The sequence below is a fragment of the Mugil cephalus genome, chromosome 12 (genome assembly GCF_022458985.1).
Source record: "Mugil cephalus isolate CIBA_MC_2020 chromosome 12, CIBA_Mcephalus_1.1, whole genome shotgun sequence".
In the NCBI taxonomy this organism is placed as follows: domain Eukaryota; kingdom Metazoa; phylum Chordata; class Actinopteri; order Mugiliformes; family Mugilidae; genus Mugil; species Mugil cephalus.
Genome location: NC_061781.1, coordinates 19,694,690 through 19,715,760, shown reverse-complemented (window position 1 = coordinate 19,715,760; position 21,071 = coordinate 19,694,690). Strand labels below are relative to the sequence as shown.

General features: G+C 45.2%; 1 protein-coding gene across 3 annotated transcripts in view; it reads right to left on the bottom strand.

Annotated features, from left to right (window-relative positions):
• The window catches only part of klf12b (Kruppel-like factor 12b), a 41,068-nt gene extending 36,204 nt beyond the window's left edge, over positions 1-4,864 (bottom strand). For 2 of the 3 annotated variants that reach the window (XM_047600656.1, XM_047600658.1), the window contains exon 1: positions 4,372-4,644. The gene's annotated coding sequence lies outside the window, so the exon portion shown is untranslated. Of the gene's footprint in view, positions 1-4,371; positions 4,645-4,668 lie in introns of those variants that run through there. The other variant, XM_047600657.1, reaches the window with a different exon arrangement.
• Between the last annotated feature and the right edge of the window lie 16,207 nt (positions 4,865-21,071).

The window sequence follows — 21,071 nt, the reverse complement described above, 5'->3', positions numbered from 1 at the left end:
TTTTACGTCGTTATAATACCACTGACAGTTGTGACTGTGCAGTATTTAGTAGTGAGGAAATTTCACGAGTGGACTTGTTGCACAGGTGGCATCACAGCACCACGCTGGAATTCACTGAGCTCCTGAGAGCGACCCATTCTTTCACAGATGTTTGTGGAAGCCGTCTGCATGCATAGGTGCTTGATGTTATACACCTGTGGCCATGGAAGCGATTGGAACATCTGAATTCAGTTATTCGGATGGGCGAGTGAATACTTTTGGCAACATAGTGTAAGTTCCTCCCCTCACAGTTGATCTACAGTACAACTGGAAACTGTGCAGCATCCTTACACAGGTCTGCTCAAATCATCTGCGCTGAGGTTACAGAGACGCAGCTCCCTAAAGATTCTGTAAAGGGAAACTCTTCTGTGTAAAAAAAAAAACAAAGGTCAGACATGGTCCAAAACACTCTGAAAATGCTGACTTTGAATACTCTTCCATCCTCTTTTCTTGGCTTCCTTCCTTTTCTCCTTCCGTCTGTTAACCAGCCATATTTAGCTAAAGAAAATGAGGTTGAAAGAGACAGGCAGGCCTTAATCTGACATACCTTTCCATCCTTGCCATGGAAACATGTCAAGCAAACCTAAATGAGAGTCTGGGGGTCTATGGGGAAAGCTGGTAAATGAGTCACTTCCAGTAAGCACTGACTGTAGAGGTGGTGTCATTACTCAAAAAAAAAAAAGAAAAAAAAAAACTTGGATCAATTCGCTGGTCACTTGAAAGTCTGCCTACGCGTAAGCATGTTTGTGGTGTGATGAGTTTCTGTAACAAAAGTAAAGCTCGATTGTGCAACAGTAGCTTTAACAATAACAGGCTCCTTATAAATATTCAACAGAGCAGCGTGCCAAAAATTCAAACTACTTACATTGATGTTTGACAACCTGTAATCGATCGTGTTAGATTGTATTTTTCATCCGGGATGATTTTTTTTATTTTTTTTTTTAATTTATTTACACTTTCAACCTCAGAGGCTCTTGCACAATCCTCCCCGTACTTGCTCTCTCTCTTTTCTTTCCCTCTATCTCTTTCTCTCTCTCACTAAACACACATGCTCTAGCACTCTATGTACACCCTTAACTCAATTTGGTAAACAAACGTGGGCTGGACACCCGGGTCAAAGGTTGAATCCACAAGAGAAAACGCAAAGGGAGAGAGAACATTTTGTCATCTCCTGACGTGATGAAATAGCTGCACAGGGACTTCAGCTCACAGGCATCACCTACAAATATTATTGTTATTGTGTCTTATTTCAGCCTTAGGAAGTTCAAGACAGCTACCACAGCGTGTCTCGCTGCTCGGTATGAAAGAGAAATAATAAGTGCATGACCCCGCAGTGTTTTTGTCCAATTGATTTAGTTAAACTATCAACATATCAAGTCATGTCTTTGGCTGCGGCCTCTTTCACACGTGATCACGACATGCAAGAGAGTGCATCAGCTTCCTGTGGCTGGATACTATTTTTTTTTTCTTTACACACACACACACACACACACACACGTCTCGTGAGCGCACTCCACCTCTCTTTTCTCTTTGGCTGCTATTTACAGTTAGGAACCCATGTGAGTCCGGCCATAGTGTGCCCTGCAGTCTATCTGCAATCAATGATGATACACTCCATAACACCCACTTGGATCAATGAGCACTCCATCAATACACCAGCAGTTAACCCAGCTGATTAGGGCCAATGCGGGGAATTTCGTCTCCCGGAATTTGTGTCTACATGTTGTTAGCAAGAACAAAAACGGAGCACGGTGCCTCATCCCGAAAGATTCCATCTGTCAACACGGGCCCAATTTGCGCGTCGTGATCTGTGGCTGACAGAGGATGCCTTCAGTGTGTGTGTGGGGGGGGGGGGCGGATCCTGCCGAGCAATTAAATGTCCTGGGCTGAACGGTGTTGATGGACAGATAGAGTCTATCTGTGGGTGATTGGCTTTTTAATTGAGTCCCCCCACCCCCGCCCCTGCCCCACCTGTACTGATTTCTATCATAAGCTCTGGACCGTGTCTTGGGGTGGGGGATTGAGCCACTGAAGGAAGCAGCTTGATGCAGCTACGGAAGAAAAAAAAAACAGAGGTTTGTTCCTGTTAATGTAAATAGTGTATGCCATTTTTACAAACACCTTAAAACAACATTTGTAAGTTAAGAAGGCCTGTGCAGATCATTACAGATCATGCAGGAGTCATGGAAGAAGAGGCGTGATCCCACGGCAATGCGAGCCGATGGATGGGTCAACAAAATGTTGGACTTTCTTTTTTTTTGTTAGTTTACCAAATTGGTCAATGCTGTCGTCGCACTTCTGATCATTTCACATTAACATATAAACCCTTTGCATAACCCACGACCTTTCACGTGACCTAATCAAGTCATTTCTGTATGCCAGCTAACCAAACATTCGTCACAGCACATACGCACTGGCAAACAACAATGACCTTTCAATGGTGTAGTCAGATCAGTCAGCAGAGATATGCTTTGAAGACGTGGGTAAACAACGTACTGCAGCTCGTCGTCTTGTGCGGACAAAGTAGACAAGTCTTGTTCACGTCAAAGATGATGCCAGATCTTGAAACAACTCCACTTTGCTTATTTCAGCAGTTTTTTGCTCAAATTAAATCGAGGGTTTGCATATGTTGCCTAAACTGAATCATCATTCAAATGCATACATCAGTATGTGAGCACATATTGATGGATGTCATATTGCCGCAGATTCAAGCTGTTAAAAAAAAAAAAAAACAACTTTCATTTTAACATTCTAACTGCCTGAATAGTATCTCTTTGACCGCAGACTGCAATAATCGCAAGAATCATGCTTTTTATTCACCACCTGCACTGACTTGGTCACTGGGATTGCAAAATGAATTGCTCTACACCGTCCGCGCACATCGTAGAGGCTCTACCCCACACGCGTGATAATATCACCCTTGCTTATTCATGCCCGGGCGGCGGGCCCCTTTGTAAATGGATTTAAGTGAGACTTTAAATGGGCACTAATCTCCCACACTGAACATCCACGAGCTGCAGGGGGTCTCCTCCACATACGAACACAGTCCCACCCCCCTCTTCTTTATGTATACAAATAGTTGCAGGCAAAGCGGGGCCTCTCCACATCGTGAGGGTAAAGTCACTAAGGTCAGTGCTTAGTTTCCACATCAAACCCAGGAGCAGAGGCCAGAGTCTCATCCCCCTCCCACCTTTCTCTCTCCTTCCCTCCCACTCTCTTTCACCCTCCACCCGTTCCACACACAGACATGTGCGTACACACACACACACACACACACACACACACACACACACACACACACAACCTCCTCCTCCTTCTCCTCCCCCTCACTGGATGTACAAATGCCTTTGCTGTCAGCTCTGCCCGGGTCCCCTGTAATTGAAAATAACAGCCAAGGGCCAGCCCCCGGCCACTCTCCCCAGCCTGGTGGCTCTCTGCCTCCGTGACAGCCACCCATCAATACCAATGACTATTACACTGGAAGTGAGAGCGCTGCCGATGACATCCAAGACACCACCCCTGCAACACTCCCACACACACACAAACACTCACACACACAAACACACCAACACACACACACACCCCGGTGTCCTTCCTCCGCTACCCGAGCCTCCTAATGTTTAACCCGTTGCTAACAGCCTGGTCTCCGAGTTGCTACAGGGGACAATGTCTCACACGGCACAATGCATCATCCACACACTCGCTCAATCTCTCACATACACACACACACACGCAGAACTCTCTTAAGTCATGCACAAAACTCTGACAAGCAGCAAACTTTTTTTTTTTTCCACAGGAAAGTGCTGAGAGAGTTCTTGCAGCGCCGTCACACTCTCATTTCCCCCCCACCACCACCACCACCACCTTTACAGAGACATTTACTCGGTATTATTCTGCAACACTTCTCCACAGCTGAAGTTGCTCCGGACTTGTTAGAGATGAGAGATCTGTAACTGGTGCCGGCGTAAAGTCCGGATGTTGCCTATGCCTGCAGTCATTCAGAGTGTGATCACTTTTTTTTTTTTTTCCTTTCCTGTTGTCATGACAGTTTATGAATTTACACTGTGAGTAGATGTTACATGTCCAGTCAGCCCCGTGCAGGGAGGTTGGGGGGTGGGGGGTCTCTTGTTTCCCCTCCTCACACACACACTGACAGACAGCGAACACAATGCCATAGGTGATCTGAGTTGTCATCTGCTTTGACAGAGCATTGACAGCTGAACGGAACGCACTGAACGCAAGCACAAAGCCCAGCCAACGTGACAAAATGAAACACACACAGCGGCGGCGGCAGCAACCAGCAGAGGAACAGGACAAGAAAAATGCACAGACCTTGTCAGAAGCTGCAGAGCCGTGGAGACTAGGAGACTGTTTTCCTTTCTACAGTCCTCTCTGTCTCGTCTCCTCCTCTCCCTCTCCTCTCCTCTTCTCTCTCCTCTCACTCTGCGTGTATGTACGTGTGTATGTGTGTGTGTGTGTGTGTGTGACAGTGTGTGTGTGTGTGAGTGAGTGTGAGTGTATGTGAGTGAGCAGCTCCCTCCCCTTCTGCCTCTCAGCTGCTCGGCTCAGGCAGTTCTCAGGAAATGAATGGGAGCGCACAGAGAACTGTTGTACTTGCAAATGACTTACCCCGAGTCACATGATCCGCTAAATGTAGGGTGGGCCGGTGGGTGGAGGCTTCATAAGCAAAAGGGAAGACAATATACTCTAAGCTTTAACAGCATGCATCGAATTACATGGGGCCCCTCCGGGGAGGTTTCCGACGCGTCCGCTCTCAACCAGCCCAAACTCCTTCTCTACCCCTCCCGGAGCGCCGCGGAGAGCCTCGGGGCTGGGGGTGAGCACCGGAGCGCCTCCCCGTTTAAAGGGGACGGAGAGGAAGGGGAAGTGGTAAATTAGTTCAACTAGTTTGATTCACAATATATCAGCGATTGTTTCTTAAGAATGGATTTGTTTTAATCGCCGTTTTTTATCTTCGCGCTGTCCAAAATGATAAATTATAAATAAACCTAAAAAATCATTCTAATAAAAATGTTGTAAATGTGTTTTTTTTTCTAGCAACTGTGTTCTTCCTCTTCTTCTTCTTATTTTTATATATTACTTTAAATTCCACCCTAAATGTGATGATTCAAGCTTCTCAAAAGACAAAATTTGCCTCGTTTGCACTGTAAAGTTTAGTTAACAAGAAAAAAAAGTACACATAGACAATTCTCACTATGCTTTGATTCCCAGAGGAAGGAAGAGGAAGGGGATTTATTTAAGGAAATATTGAAAGCATTCAGTAAGATTAATATTGAAGTTTTATGGATGTGAAATAGGTTCAATAAATAATATTTAAAAATGTAAAACCTTTCTCTTTATCATTCAGTTTAAGGTCTAATAATTAATTTAACAAAACTTTATCAAAAAAAGAAAACAAACGGTATTGGTCACTAGTTGACTGATTTATTAATACTTTAATAGATCAATTCTATTGCTTTAACTTCTTGATACATTTTTGCAATATACACAAAAGCATACTGAAATTATGTATCTATAATCCATATGATGTCAAGTTCAAAAGCCAGAGTTATTAAAATTATACTTTTGTAGAAATTGAAAGAAAAATATTAAATGTGAATGTTTGAAAATGTTCTACTTATCTGAGTTGTTTCAAATTAGTTTTCTCTTCACTGACATAGTCTAGGAATGGCTTTATCTTTAACTGGCTAAATTCACAAGTTCTTAGGAGATTTTTTATACGTACAGGTTTTAAATTGTTATAGTACCATTGTTCTGGTCCTAGAATGAAAAGCCACGTTTTTGCCATTTAAGTGAGTGGCTCAAACATGCAGGAACAGTTCTCTGTAACGTTTTTAAATTGTCTTCTGTAAAGCGTCCGAGCCTCTGTACCCGCGCCGGTTTGTCCTCCCGGTGTTACCAGGCTATATGAAAGGTATCTCTGTGGTATGAGAGACTGAAGCTGCTCAGACCCCACTCCCCTGGGAGCTCCAATTAAGGTAAAGGAAGCAGGGCTCATCTGCATGGCTGATGGGACTCTGATGGTACCACTTTACATGGTCCCTGCTTTATTATGGAGCCGACAGAGCGAGCCAGAGATGACGGAGAGAGGGAAAGAAAGACTATTTCCAGTAGTGCAGTGAGCGCGATCCAAGAGCGACCCACTTAATATGCATTCTGTTTCACTTCAGATACTGTATGTCTTCTGTTTGTAATCAATGGAGGATAAAACGGCTGGGTGGAGACGAGAGGATGGAGCGAAACAAATGGAGGCAGAGAAAGGCTGTTCCTGAGGTTGAATGGGCTGGAGAGAGGCATGGATGGGTCATTTTATTCAGGTGAATTCTGTGGAGCGGCTCTCTCAGTGTTCAAGAGGGGTTGCTTAAATGGATGGATGGATGGATGGATGGATGGATGGATGGATGGATGGATGGATGGATGGATGGATGGATGGATGGATCATCTAGTAGTGGTGTAAAATGTAGTGGTCAATGATTGTCGTAGAAAATTTATATGTATTACAAACCTGTATTGCAAACTTTTTTTTCACAGTATTTCATAACCAGGTATAGGACAGGAAGTTAAATACACACGGACCTGTTAAAGTCTGAATATATGACGGAAAAGCATGTTGCCATCATTGTAAAACAACATTAACGTGTGGGAGATACCATGCAGGTACAGTAAAAAATATAAACTGGGGTTGTGGGACAAGCTAAGGTTTGAGCACATATATAAAGCTAATGCAACATGTTGTGCGTTGTACTATGTATAACTGTGCAACAAACTTCCGTCCGCCGTCAGCCTCCTCCGAACATAATTTGACGCGCTGAGCGTTCAGTGACTCCGCACAACGTTGTACAAGTCCATTAAAAACACAGACACTTCCAATTATGGGCGTACGGTCGATGATTCTATGGCCTAGATTGCTTTGACGCAGGAGAACGGGCAACTGCAGATTAATGTGACATTACCGATCTCGGATAAAAAAAGAAAAAAAAAAATCAGATTTGTGTGATGAGCGATGGGGCTGGGTGGTTATTAGGTGGTTTGAAGGCTCCGCGCGTGTGTGATAGAACACTAATGTAACATCAGCCGTAAGGCCCGGTGATGATCCTTATAATGACGTCCTGAGGAGCTCTTTCAAATGAAGCCTTCGCTGTGTAACTGGTGCCCCAGGAGTCCTGGCATGTGTTGAAGGGAGCCAGGCAGAGTGGAGCGCAAACAGGCGCTTCGAAGGAGGTGGAGGAGGAGGAGTGTGGACTGAAAAGGGGGTGGAAGCTATAGAAATCTGTTGGAGAAAGGAAGGAGAGGATCAAAATTAGAGAGGGCGAGGACATGGTCTGGGGGACATGGGGGAAGGGTCACGGTAGAGATGGATCAGACGTGCTATAAGGGAGGTATCTGAAGGGAGTCGGGCGCTCGAACCGGGCCTCTGCAGGCCTTATTAAACACCTGAGACACAAGCATCGCTCCCTAGGCTACGCCGACTCCAGACAGGTTGTTAATGTGTCACCCTGGGGTGGGAGCAGTTCAAAGGCGACGTGGGCGTCTGGGGAATCATCAGCATAATAAGCTGTAAGACATCAAGAAGAGCATTATCATTACGCTCCCCTTCCTTGCATCATCTGACCCAATCTCATCAAATTATTGTAACACCATTCATCATTTAGTCACACACTACAAAATGTCTACACTGAGGGGGCGGGCATTCTCACTGTGCAAAGGAAGAAAAAATGTGTGTGGGAAAAAAAAAAAAAAAAACGAGAGAAATGCGTGTGTTGTGAAAAGCTGCGAGTGCGCGATGTGATGCTCCCCTCCTGTTGTCTCTGGTTGAACTTTAGACTCCGGGCTCAAAGAACAGGCATGCCAGACGAGGAAGTAGGGAGCAGAGGAGCTAAACACAACCTGTTACTGCACCGTCAGGGCGATTCAGAGGAGAAAAAATAGTTAAAAAAAAAAAAAAAAAAAAAAAATCTCAGGACATTCTGTTAATGCTGGTTGTTTCCTTTCCTCTACTCCTTTTTAAAATATTTCACACACAAGGCCTTGAATAGAGTAGCGGAAAGTAACATTTAAAAAAAGAAACAGAAAGTGCAGAAACTAAGGGTAGAAGAATCAACCTGAAACCTTGAAACTGTGATGGACAAGTACACATATTATATATTCATACTGCCAGACAGCCCCGGTTTGCAGGTAATAAAGTGCTCACCCCTGGAGCTTCTCTTTATCCCCAACAGTTCCCACTGCGAATGCTTTCCGCAAACACGCTGCATTGTATAAAATGAGACGCACTTGCTCTCAGCTTCACAAGTCAAGGTTTCCTATCCTTCAAAATGAAATCTACAAAGCGCGATGTCTGCGCGCCCGCCTGTTACAGCGCCTTCCTCGATTTCAACAAAAGTTTGGAGGATGCGTTGAAAATTACACCGATCTGAGGGTGGTTTCTGACATGAAGCTCCTTTGTGGCGTTTTGTGCAATTGCAAGACGAGACAATGTCTGTGTGCCCTTGATTGATTTTACTGAAATCCGTATCTGAGGGTTGTCAATGCCGCGTTTCACAGCTTGGCGCAAAACCCATTCACAATTCACCTGTGATTATGTTTCCCAAAGGAGGTGTCATGTTTGCTGTGTTACAGGAAGTAACGTCTTCAGTGTCACTATTGTTCTTGCTGCACATTACCGTCTGTCACAATATGGAAACCGTCATTTAAAATAACAGCCGTCACACCATAGCATCGGCGCTCCTTGGTGGCAGCAGCCTTTCCCAGCAGAATGTAGCCTGACACAGACTCAAAAACGGTTCACGAATAACTAAAAAAAAAAAGAAAGAAAAACATGAAACTGATCTCCAAATTCCCTCCCAAACTCATCAAGTATCTGTGTGATGCTCTGGAATCAGTGTATGATTAGCACGTGTGGTGTCATTAGTGTTATTTGTCTTTACAAGATTAAAATTGAAAGTATGAAGTTGCATATTTGAGTGAGACCACATTGCAAACTAAGCATAATCGAAGTATTTCCCTTCGTACGTACTGTCCCAAAGTCAGATTCACTGAGGGCTCAAAGAAACGAAACTGTGAACACTGATCAATCAGGAGGCCAACAGCTCAAAATGAAGAAGGATATTTTTTCAGCTAATATATTGCAACGTGTTCAAATTTTTTTCTGATTGTATTACAACTTACAGCTTGGTAAGGGGTACTGCAGGTGGGTCGCAATATCTTTGGTTGATTAGACATTTTATATATATATATATATACATATATATGTAGTAAAGGTAAAAATGAAGACAGGAGTCATTATCTTTCAGTCGCCACTCCACTCCACTACAGCAACTGCCTCAACAGCGCCCATCACTGCTGGGCCAATCACGAGGCCGCATATTACACGCCTACTCCGTCAGGTTTCCCGCAATTGGCCGAGAGCCTATTCAGTCCCCACATGTTAGCAGACGAGAAGCTAACAGTGCATGATATATATATAGGTATGTTTATGTTTACACCAGTTGCACGCCCACCCTACTGTTGCATATGTTTTAAATAAAAAAAAAATGAATAATTGAATAGCTTAATGATGCAAAATGATAATAATAATGTATATGTATAAATAGCACAGAGTTTAATATAGAACACATGTAGTAAGTAGGGGGTCCCTACTTGATCTCTCCATCAGTTTGAGGTCCTTGGCTTGAAAAACGTTGAAGACTCCTGGATTAGAACTTTTTATACTTTAATAAAAAGTAGAAATCTTTTATACTTTTTCACCCCATTATGTTTTTCAGCTCATTGATTATCTTCCATGTCTTCCATTTATACTTCAAGAGATTTGTACAGTATGTTTTCCTGTATATGATAAAGAACAGTGACCGGCCCTTTTTACGTGCATGACAGCCTTAACATGTTTGGGTTATAATTAAAACCCCAAGGACTTCCTTCGGTGCAGCAGCTGATAAAGAACTGCCCCTTTTTCTCATATGATGCAATGCTATGGCGCGTTTGAAGTAATTCCGTGTAATTTTGCAGATTTGCTCTAAACGGCTGCTGAGTTCCCGTGAACGAGGGGGTTTAGGTGTGGAAGTGGATGCACATAACTCAAAGTGTCGCACTGTACGGCATCTTTGCGGGGCTGAGCTGAGGTCCCTGCTCCCAGGTGCATTGGTTTCTCTTAAGGGATGCACCGCCCTGCTATAATAACGCAGACCGGAGAAGAGCCCACTAAGGAGTAAGTTACTGACTCATACACGCATTTATACATCTATTTATTCATGTGCATCTGTCATCACCTAATAGAATCACTGTAAGCATGCAGCACTGTATGGTCTTTGACACTGCTTGGCTCATTAGGCTCATAGAAAAGACAGACTGAAATATCTGTAATACCTCTGCAATTAGGTTAAGAAAAAAAAACACAATATTGGAATACAATACTTAACCAATTAGCTTTTATTTTCCAATGCGCATCGTATCATTAAGTGGACAAGATGTTACACGCATGGTGGAAGCCAAGAAAATGGAAATTAGAGCTAAGAACGGCAAAATAAGAATAAAATGGACAGAAAGAAAAGGAGAATGACCATGAGAAATCCAGAAGAAAGTTGATGCAGAGAAATGAGAGTGTGTTAGGACATCTGCTTGCTCAAGGGCCTCCCCTGGTCTGGTGGCTGTGCATGCATGCATATATGTGTGTGTGTGTATGTGTGTGTTTGTCCAGGCATCCATACACCTGCACAGACTGAGTGGGTTGGCTCAGTGGGCTGGCGTGGAGCTCCGTGGATCCCCCTCCAGGCCAGTTCTCTGTCAGGCCCTGCCAAGGTCAGCAGCCTGTCAGTGGGAGGGCGGTGGGGGTTGGGGGGTGGGTGGGCTGGGGATAGGGAGGGGTGCGCTTCAGCAACATGGCCACCGGGGCCTCAGTACACTGTGTCTAATAGCAACCACAGAGCTCCAGCACACACACACACACACACACACACACAATGCTGGAATGAACTTTAACACCAATACAAATGCACTCAGGGTAGCAAACAAAGTCAATTGGGACACGTTCAAGGGAGTGGATGTCTTTAAAACGCATTTTCGCATTTTCACTCTTCAGATAAGATAAGGCAAAAAAAAAAAAGTTGAGTTGAGTTACAAACAGAGGAATGTAGTTTTGATTAGTTGGCAAAGTAAGTTCAGTCCCTGTAGCTTAGGAGAATGAAAGGGTTGCTAAGAAAGTAACAGGGAGACCTGTGCGTCTTAAAACTGCCAGCTCCGTATTATGTCCATTCCACAGCTATCCATTACCTGGATCAGCTTACTACTGGGCGGCTAGACACCGGGGGTGGAGCCTGTGATACCGAAGCCGCCCTGAAATGGCTGACTCACTAATGTACACGCGAAAAAAAAAAAAAAAAAAAAGGTTGTAATTAAAATATCAGGCAACGACAAAAAAGTGAAACGCTACGCCCGGAGTAGGGCTGAGGTGAGTTTGCGTCTCACCAAAGAACCGGTATCAGCGTCTTGGTTCGCTCTCGATTGTGTGGCCTTCTAAAACTGAGAAAAAAAAAAAAAAAAAAAAAAGTGGTCCCTGGGAGATTAGCGTCCTCATACGGGAACGGAGACACCTGAATTGTATAAAAGCACAGAAGCAATTACCCACTGCCACTCCTCCACGTCCCCCACTGCTGTCAAGGCTGTCATCAACACCAGTGTGTGCGTGTGTGTGTGTGTGTGTGAGTGTGTGGGGCCGATCAGCCACCAGAGCCCTCCGTTGCTCTTTGTTGCTCTTTTCCCTGCTAGCAGCCCTTTGGTTTTGTGGCGGTGAGACCTTGTGTTGTTCCCCTTTGGCAGCTGGACACCTCCCAGACCCACCCCCCCACACCACCCCCACCACCCCACGCCTCGCTTCGCCTCACCTACCCACTCCCCTCACCTCCTTCCCCTCTCCTCCCTCCCAGGCGTTGGGTAGAGAGGGAACAGCCAGTGCTCTCCAAACACAAGGACAGAAGCTGCCAGCAGGTAGCCATGGCAACAGTTTCTCTCTCACCCGCCACTTCCCCGCTCGGTAAAAGGGAGTGTGGAGAATCGCAGGGCCCCTCTCTCCTCTCCACGCTCTCTCACAGCCCAAATTAGACGGGTCACAGTGTTTTTCTGGCACCCGTTTAAATAATCATAGAGATGGATGTGTATAGAGAGGGAAGGAGGAAGAAAGAGAGGTGAGGCGGGGGCACGCCAAGGAAGTAGAATGGGGGTGTTAATCAAAAAGAGGCAGATTGCTGCACAACAAATGATTTCTTTTTCTTTTTTTTTTTCCCTTTCCAGACATAAGACTGTGGTGGGTGGAGACGAGGATGCTTGAGATATTTGCGAGCCGTGGTGCAGAACTTATCTTGCTAATGCGAGCGCAGGGGAGAAGGCTCAAGTTGTAATCATTTCAATTCCTGCATCTCGGTGAGAGGATGTAAATGTCTGAGAGACAAATCAATTCCTAGTGCCGAGCTCGCTGTTAATGTGATTTTGAAGGTTCATTTCCAGACCCACCTCTTGTAACTTCAGCGTCTTAAACATCGGCACACAATAGCAGCAGCAGCGGCAGCGGCAGCAGCAGCAGCAGCAGCAGCTCTTATCCAGACCTCTTCAGCCCTCATTTGCTCATGCATCGCCCGTGGCTGATATGCTACACTGTAGGTCTTGCACTTTTTTTTTTTTTTTATGAAACTTCTGCAGCAGGCTGATGTAAAGCTCCCGGTGTCCTTCTGAAAGTTTATGTATCTACGAAGAGGTGCTGATATTAAGAACAAGAAACCGTATGATGGAAAACCCTGTAATGTTTTCTTTTCGCGAGCTGCTGCCACGGGCCCGCTCCGGCTTAATAGCATGCTGGCTTTTGAAAATAATTCAACCCTGCTTATTTTCTACTTGATTTACTCTGTGCAAGCCTTCCCTCATCAGGCCTGGGTTTTGATATTAAGCCAAAATAAATCAGTTTCCCCTTTCGGAAGATATGTTGAGCCTGCACCAACGGCAGAAAGAAAAACTTTAGGATACAGCCTCGGGATTACATCACAGCCAAACAATGTCTATTTTTACCCTGGCTAAAGTTTTTCTTACTTCCAGGAATTTCCAAAACAGGAGAAATCTGAAAGATTGAGCGCAGCGCTGCAGAATTGAATTAAACTGCCGTCGTAAAAAGCAGGGTCAAAATGGGGATTCAATATTTTCCAGGGGTGTTCGTAATTTTAGATCCGCGAGGATTAGAAGTCCTTGTAAAGGTAACAAGTTCCAGGTTTGCGTTTCAGAAGTTGCTCCTGCTGGAAAAGCCGTGTTACTCTGACATGTGTACTAACAACTCCGAGAAACAGAACTAAATATTATTGTATTGACTTTATCACATCTTTCCGCAAATGTGTTCATCCAGGGGAAATTATGCTTCCGTGACAAACATTACATGAATTTGTCTTTCTATATTTTTTTTTCCATTCGTGAAAACTGACCGTCACACTGTTCAGAGCGCGGCCTCGGAGACTCTCACGGAGAGGTCACTGACATGATGTTCAGGTTCTGCCCCAGCTCTCTTGTAGATAAAACGAAGTCTGCTGTGTGTGTGTGTGTGTGTGTGGGGCGGTGTGCACATTCACGAGCTTGCTTGACTTCCCCACATTGATACCAGATGGCCCTTCCCATCATGGCCAATGGAGGAATTCAGTTGGCAGGACCCCTTCTTGTTCATGGTCAGTGTGTGTGCATGTGTGTGTGTGTGAGTGTCCCCGTGCCCCTCCTCTCCCACCACACACTGACCTATTTGTATTCTGGGCAGAGCAGATGAGGCTCCAGGCCCACTGCCCTGCTCCCCTCTAGCCTGTCCCCTCGGGAGGGCATCTGTGGGTCTGCGCCGGGCAGATAGGGCAGACCCATCATGGCAGCACTTTAAAGACCACTGCACTGTTCCACAGAGAGGCAATGTGTTTGGATTTGCGCGCGCCCGCTGAGAGTTCCTTCTTCCGTTTCTTTGTCTCGAGCGGTGCCGTTTTCCTTTTTCTGACCACGATGCAGATGACAAAAGAAATCGCTCCGGTGTAATTCTGAACGGCCAAGTGGTAATGAGATCTCGCGACGCTTGTAAGCAATATATCGCGGATCTCCTCGGCCACGCGCACAAAACAAATAATTGACAGACGGCGAGAGTTGCTGAGACTTCCCATCTCGCGTTGATTAGCCTCTCGGAGGGGACGCGTCTCCATCCTCTTTGAGGTGCTGCGGGGCCCGGCCATGTATATGTGTTGTGTGAGTGTGTCCGTATGCATTTCAATTTAACCTTAGATGGGCTCATTTGGAGTCACCCAAGCATCTCTGATCAAGCCCTATTTTTAACCCCCCCCCACCTCCTCTCCACGTCCATTCACCCTGCAAACATTATTTGTAGATTTGCAGCGACCGACCCACACACACACACACATATGCACGCACACATGCACATTAAGGAACTCACAAGCAAAAGTGCGTAATGTGTAAGTCTCTCCACACACACACACACACACACACACATATGCACGCACACATGCACATTAAGGAACTCACAAGCAAAAGTGCGTAATGTGTAAGTCTCTCCACACACACACACACACACACACACACACACACACACACACACACACACACACACACACACACACACACCGGCAGAGGGTGCCGGGCCATAAAGGAATGCAGAGCGGTATAATCACAGCATCATCAGCTCTGTCCTCTGAGAGAGCGGGCCAATAATGCCCCTCTAATTGAATAACTTATCCACAGCTATTTCCCAGGGGGCCGAGCTGCAAGGCACTGTCGCCGAGAGAGAGAGAGAGAGAGAGAGAGAGAGAAGGGGGTTGGGGGGTGGGGGGGGGGCAGATGGTGCTGAACAGAGCAGATCAGCATCCTCCAAGTAGCACAGTGAAAGGTGGAGTAAGACACTAAGCAGAGTACAACCCGTCTCAAAGACAGTAACTTTTTTTTCCTGCCCTTTTAAATTTTTACGTCCAATAAAGCAAATATGCACGACTGTATCCGAGCACCGAAGATCTGCCTCGGATCTGTTAAGGCGCTGTGTCGCTCTGTCTTTGTTTCCTTTCTTTCTTTCTTGTTTCTTTCTTTCGGCATTGTCAAACCTCGCTGTGTGCACGTCGACGAGAGTGGGGCTCCTTGTCTGATGCGATGCTGAAAAGCTTGCTGTATCCCCCCCACCACCACCACCTCCACCACCACCACCACCCCAAGCCTGAGGGCTAGGATAATTCCCTGTAAGACCTCCCAAATTCTGGCTCCTTGCTCAATCACCCTTGGGCTCACCACAGGGGGTAACTATACATTCTGTTTCCTTTTCTCCCATAAGACACTGTACCTCCCTGCGAGAGAGAACACACACATGCTGGACATAACGCTCTCCGAGAAGCATCGACGCGCTTTCCATCATCGCCTCCCGCTGCTACTCAGCCACTGTGGGAAGAAAGCGTATCTTGAAGGCCGATGGGAGTGTATCTGTTGACCGTGAAGCACTACAACCTTACAGCGTGTTCTGTAAAACTGAACAATCCCGCTGTATGGCACCAGCTGGACTGAAAGATACTGATGATTCAGTACTTTTTTCTTTCTTCTTTTTTCCCAGCTAACCAGCTAAACTCCTCTCTGGTGAGCTGTACCTCATCAGCACGCATGATATCTACCCCGGTCAATACCGTTATACCCACAAGCATAGTTGAAGTCAATGGAATTTTTATTAGGAAACAATAATGGGGGGGTGGGGGTGGAGGAGAAAGTGAGGTGTAGGGAGAGGTAGTACATTGATTTACCCTTCATAGTTCGTTGCACTACATTTACCCAGCAGAGTGCTCAAATTAGTGCCCTCCAGCTCTCTCCCAATTAGTTTCCACAGAGACGAGGTGTAAAGCCAGTCACTGGCCTCATTACCTCTGCTCTCCCCCGTTCTCTCCGACTAAACCTTCCTCCAACTCTTTCTCTGTGTGTGTGTGTGTTTTTAAAAAAAATAAAAAATATTTCCTCCTCTCATCTCCCCCCTTTTTTTCCATTCCAGTCCCCAGCTTTTATTTTATTTGTGTTCTTTCTCTGTCTGTCTCTCCATTTCAACATGTGTGCGTTTTCCTCCCGTTTCAAGTGTGTTCCTCGCGGAGGCACTCGACTACTCGATGAAGAATAGATGATCCTTCTCTTTTGTCGCCGCGCTGCTCTGTAGTTCAGCGCGGCCAAGCACACTGTATGAATCTTCCTGCTAATGCAATAGATGTATAGATACAGAATATCTCTTATTTATGTTTGGTCCTTCAGTGAAACGTGCACTCAAGCTATTGGCGGTCAATAAATGGTTTAATTAAGTAATGCATTTTTTTTTTTTTTTTTTTTTTTTTGCTGTGTTATCAAGGCCTCATCATGTCTCTAATGGTGTTTTTCTGTGTTATCCAGCTTCTTTCTACTCTGACAGTGTGTCATACAACCTTGGCTGGATTACAAGGAAGAAAGTAAGAGACCCACAGGAGCCCCACAGTCCCCAGGCTCCCTATCGTATAATTATATTGCGGTAATATGATCAACTGCAAATTTGTTGGGAACATTTAACATTTAAGCTCAACATGAAGTGAAATTATAACAGACGCAAGTTGACTTGTGTATCAAACTGAGGTTTTCTATATTCATGAACTCATGAAACTTTATTTCTTCAGAGTAGTAAATGGGGAGCATGATGTATTAATTATGAATTGAAAATCTGTGATTTGGGACACTGCTGTTTTTAGTCTGAAATATTCACTGTACCTGGTGGGTGCTTTAAGGCTCTTTGAGGCAAAACCACATATGTAAAATACACATAAAATGTTGGAACCTTTTTTTTTTTTTTCTATTTTGGCCTGGGGCCTCCTGCCGGGTTTAAAGCCATTTCACGGGAGTGGATATCGGTGCTCACTTTAGCAACTCAGGTTTTAAACTTTTCCTAACTTTTTAACAAAGACTGGTTTCCTTATCCAAATGCCATTGGTTGCAGTTTAGATGTTTCCACAGTTCTTCCTGAGAAGAATCCATTTTTATTTTTGACACTTATGGTCCTCAGTAGATGAATCTCTCCATTATGTACACCGATCAGTCATAACATTATGACCTAATATCGTGTAGGTCTCCCTTGTGCTGCCCCATTAGGGAATGAAGATGTTCTGCGGCGTCTGGCAGCAGACTGTTGTTAGTGGGGGCCTTAGCGTCCTGTGGGTTGAGAGGAGGGGCCTCTGTGGACCAGGCTTGTTCCAGTACCTCTCACAGATACTTGATCAGTTTGGGATCTTGGGAATTTGGAGGCCGGGTCAACACCCGAAAACCGTTTTTGATAGCTGCTGCCATCAAGGAGTACATGAACATGTCCACATGAATGCTAGGTCCAATGCTATTGTCACAAGGTGGTCAAAGTTGTTTACTTCTCCTGTCAGTGGTCATAATGTTGCGGCTGATCGGTGTATGTTGTGTGATACCAAAGTGAGGTTTATTTCTGTGAAAGTTCTGGTACAGTTTTCCTTATAATTTGGAAGATGCATTCACAGTTCCCTGAGGATGAATCAAAAAACTTCTTCTGTCTTCATGTCAATATTTGTTTGTTCAACAAGCAGCGTTCCCAAATGTCACTGTTGACACGGTAATATGCTGAACACTGCCCCTGCTAAACGCCAGCGTGATAGCACTGTCACTGTAATCACGTTAGCATGCTGATGTTGGCATTTTGCTTGATGCATTACCGCGCCAAATACAATCTTCACAGGGCCCTTTGCATAGGTGTACACTCTTGTTTTTTGACTGGAAATATACAGAGGAATTATAGAAGATGAATTACAGAACGTGTCTCTGAAATGCAGGGCTTAATAATGCCAAACATCCGGTGATATTACGCAGTCTCACAATATGGACATCTGCAAGACATCTTGACATATGATTTCCCACATCTGTATAATGCGTGTTTTCGCCGGTTCGTTACTCAGATTTCATTTCATTATCGTAGATGACGTAGCCGTACGTGGAAGTACAGCGTAACAAGTTATTTCTGTCTAAAAGCAGGATGCATTTTCTCGCAAATCTAATGAAAGGAGCCCTCTCGCTTCGGAACAAATATATTTTGTCTGCAAAGAAGCAAACACCTTCCCGATCGCACCCCCAGCAATTTCGCCTCACCTCCTTCCCTCCCTCCTCCCCTCTCTCCCTCCCTCCCTCCCTCCTCCTGTGCAGAAACCCAGAGAGTATCTGGGTGAGGTGTCAAGCCAATGTACTGCCTGCAAACAAAAGCCGCCCTGTCCACCCCAGACCCAGATGTTCCTTATTGATCCCCCTGTGGATTTGGCTGAATGTAACCGCTCCAAGATTTTTTTTTTCTTCTTTCTCTTCTTCTCCCTCATGCGCTCACACTGCTCACTGTTTCGTATGTGCTGCTCTTTGCTTATGTGCACAGTCAAGCGGCTCCGCCGATGCACGTTGACGGCGAAAGCGCCGTCGCTGAAGTTTTTTTTTTCTGCGGCAAGCAGCATTTTGGGACTTGTATCCCTCTCAGCCTCTCCCTGCTGTCCACTATCCACTCCTCCACAGACCCTCTTCGGCTGAGTCTGGTTAATAATGTAGCATGTCTCACTGTCTGATGTTGCACTTGGGTTGCTGTGGCTCCGCGGAGAGGCTGTCTACCTTTCTGGGAGACGCTGCAACTGGTTGCCAAGGAGTTGGTTTCAGGGAGGAGGCGAGGGAAGGCGAGGGAAGGCGAGGGAGTGTAAAGTAAAGGTCTGGCAGAGTAAGAGAAAACGACAAAGACAAAGAGGGTGAGAGGAAACAGACCGGGAGTGTGAGAGGGGGACAAAGAGAGAAGGAAAGCATATGAGTTGGAGGAGCTGGGGGGGGCTGAGCAAGGCCCTGGTTTATCCTCAGCCATTAGTTATTGCTTGTAATGATAAAACACAGACAAAGCAGGTGAAACAGCTCAAGGATGTTGTTGGAGGTTATTCAAAGCCTGGTGTAATTGTGGTGCCAGGTAACCAGGTATGGGGCAAAACACCCAGAAAGACATATTCAGGTTTATATTTTGAACTTAAATTCTCATGTTTTCATGTGAGGAAAATACATGCCAGAAAAGCCTAGAGATGTGCAGTTTGCAGATTTCATTGTGGGTGGAACATGTCATTCACAGGCTCCGCAGTGCATATTCATGTCATTACAAGCACGGACATGGTTCCCGAAGGAATTGAAGGCGGATTGAGCTGCTCGCCGGTGTTTCGGTTAAAGGTATTTCCCTATAACCGCCACAGAGTGTATGGCGATGCACATTCGCACGTATCCGGACACGCCAAAGCCGCTCGAAATGTATGTAAAAACTGACTCTACGCCTTCGAGCCTCAGCACAATATTTTTTGCGGTGGTTAATCTGATTCTGTAGCAAGGGTAATGCAGGCAGGGTTGTGTCAGAGATGTCTCTTTTTACCAGTGAGCTGCTCCTACATCAATGAGATTGTCTTTATCTGCCTGCTTGCAGCTTGGGCTCAGATTCTGCCCTCTATATACGGGTGCTGGGTTGTGGGAGGCATGTGGGCGAAGGTGCGTGGCATCCGGCCTAATGCACAGCCTGGAGAGAAATACTAACACTTCATATTCACTGTGACTTCAACGCCGCCACAGTTGAGGCTCTCACATTTGGATAGAAATTTTTCAGTGAATGAGTCACAGGTTTGAAAGATATTCCACGGGACATGGTCTTCTAATTTAGTTGTGGTGTGAAATGAAAAGAGTCGAATGAATGCCGATTGCAGGCATCCATGTTATCGGCGGCAGCGAGTGAATGGCTCGCCCGGTGTCACCCGTCTCGATGCAAAAACAGTTTGTGAAAGTGTTGCCGCAGAAGTGCTCCTCCTCAAGACCCCAGCGCTGCCTCGTGTTTGACTCAGGATATTCCCCGCTGCACCGCATTCCTCTGTTGTTCCGTGATTCTGGACAGGGTCCCCGCCTCTTCCTGCCAAAGCCCTCCCATAAACGCAGAGCCCAACCCTGAAGTCCTCACTCTGCGGGGGGCATTCCAGAAGTGTTAGTTTTCCCGAGTCTTCCTCCGCACTCGAAGACACGCCGAGCACATGTACAGTACGTTCGGACGCACTCTGCTGTTACCCTTGCCCTAAAAACAGAAGAGAAAACACTCACGTGAGCTTCCAAGACTGCAGCTGAACACAGGAACTGTTTCTCGAGTGGAGAACCGTTATCGAAATAAAAAAGTGTGAAAACTGCTTTTTGCAACAAGAGGCATTGTTTGAGTGCTAAAATGTGCGAGACAGGATTAGAATTTTATTGCAGCGTAACATTTCATGAAACAATTTCTGGTCGGGGCATCGAGAAAGTGAGTTGCCTACAGCAAAGTGGCAACTTGGATAGCACTGTAAACCCAGATTCAACTCAATGAGACTGAGTTCACATTATTTAAATGTGTCTAATTTTTTAGGCATTACTTATTAATTCTGATTAAGCTGAACGTCTTCATGTCCTTTCTTATTGTAAGTTGCTGAAAAAGTTCAGAGCTGGTTTTGAACTAGATTTTTGGTGGGGGTGAGCTAAAACACGTAATTACAATAATGTAGGCCATTAAATAGTAGAGTTTACTTGGAATTCATGAGTAATGTAAAGGAATGACACATGTTTAAGGAATGCAAACTCGGTTCGTTTGAGTAGAAACCACTGATTGGACTTAAAAACACAATTACAATAAGAAAGAACATGAAAAAGTTCATCTCACTCCAAACTTGAGAGCCCTGGTTAGCCTAATAGCACAATTACCTAATTCATATTTGAACATTTTCGGAAAACAAGAAAAAACATGTTTTTTAGCAAGTGAATTGGTATTTATTTATTTTATTTTTTTATTGATATTGTAACAGTAAGTCAAAAAAATAGGCAATTAAGCTATCAGGCTAACGATGTTGCAACCTGAGTTTCAACACCAGCAGAGTGGCTGTGGGGCAGCTGGTCATCGGTTTAAATCCCAGGACTGATGAAAGGAAGAAATG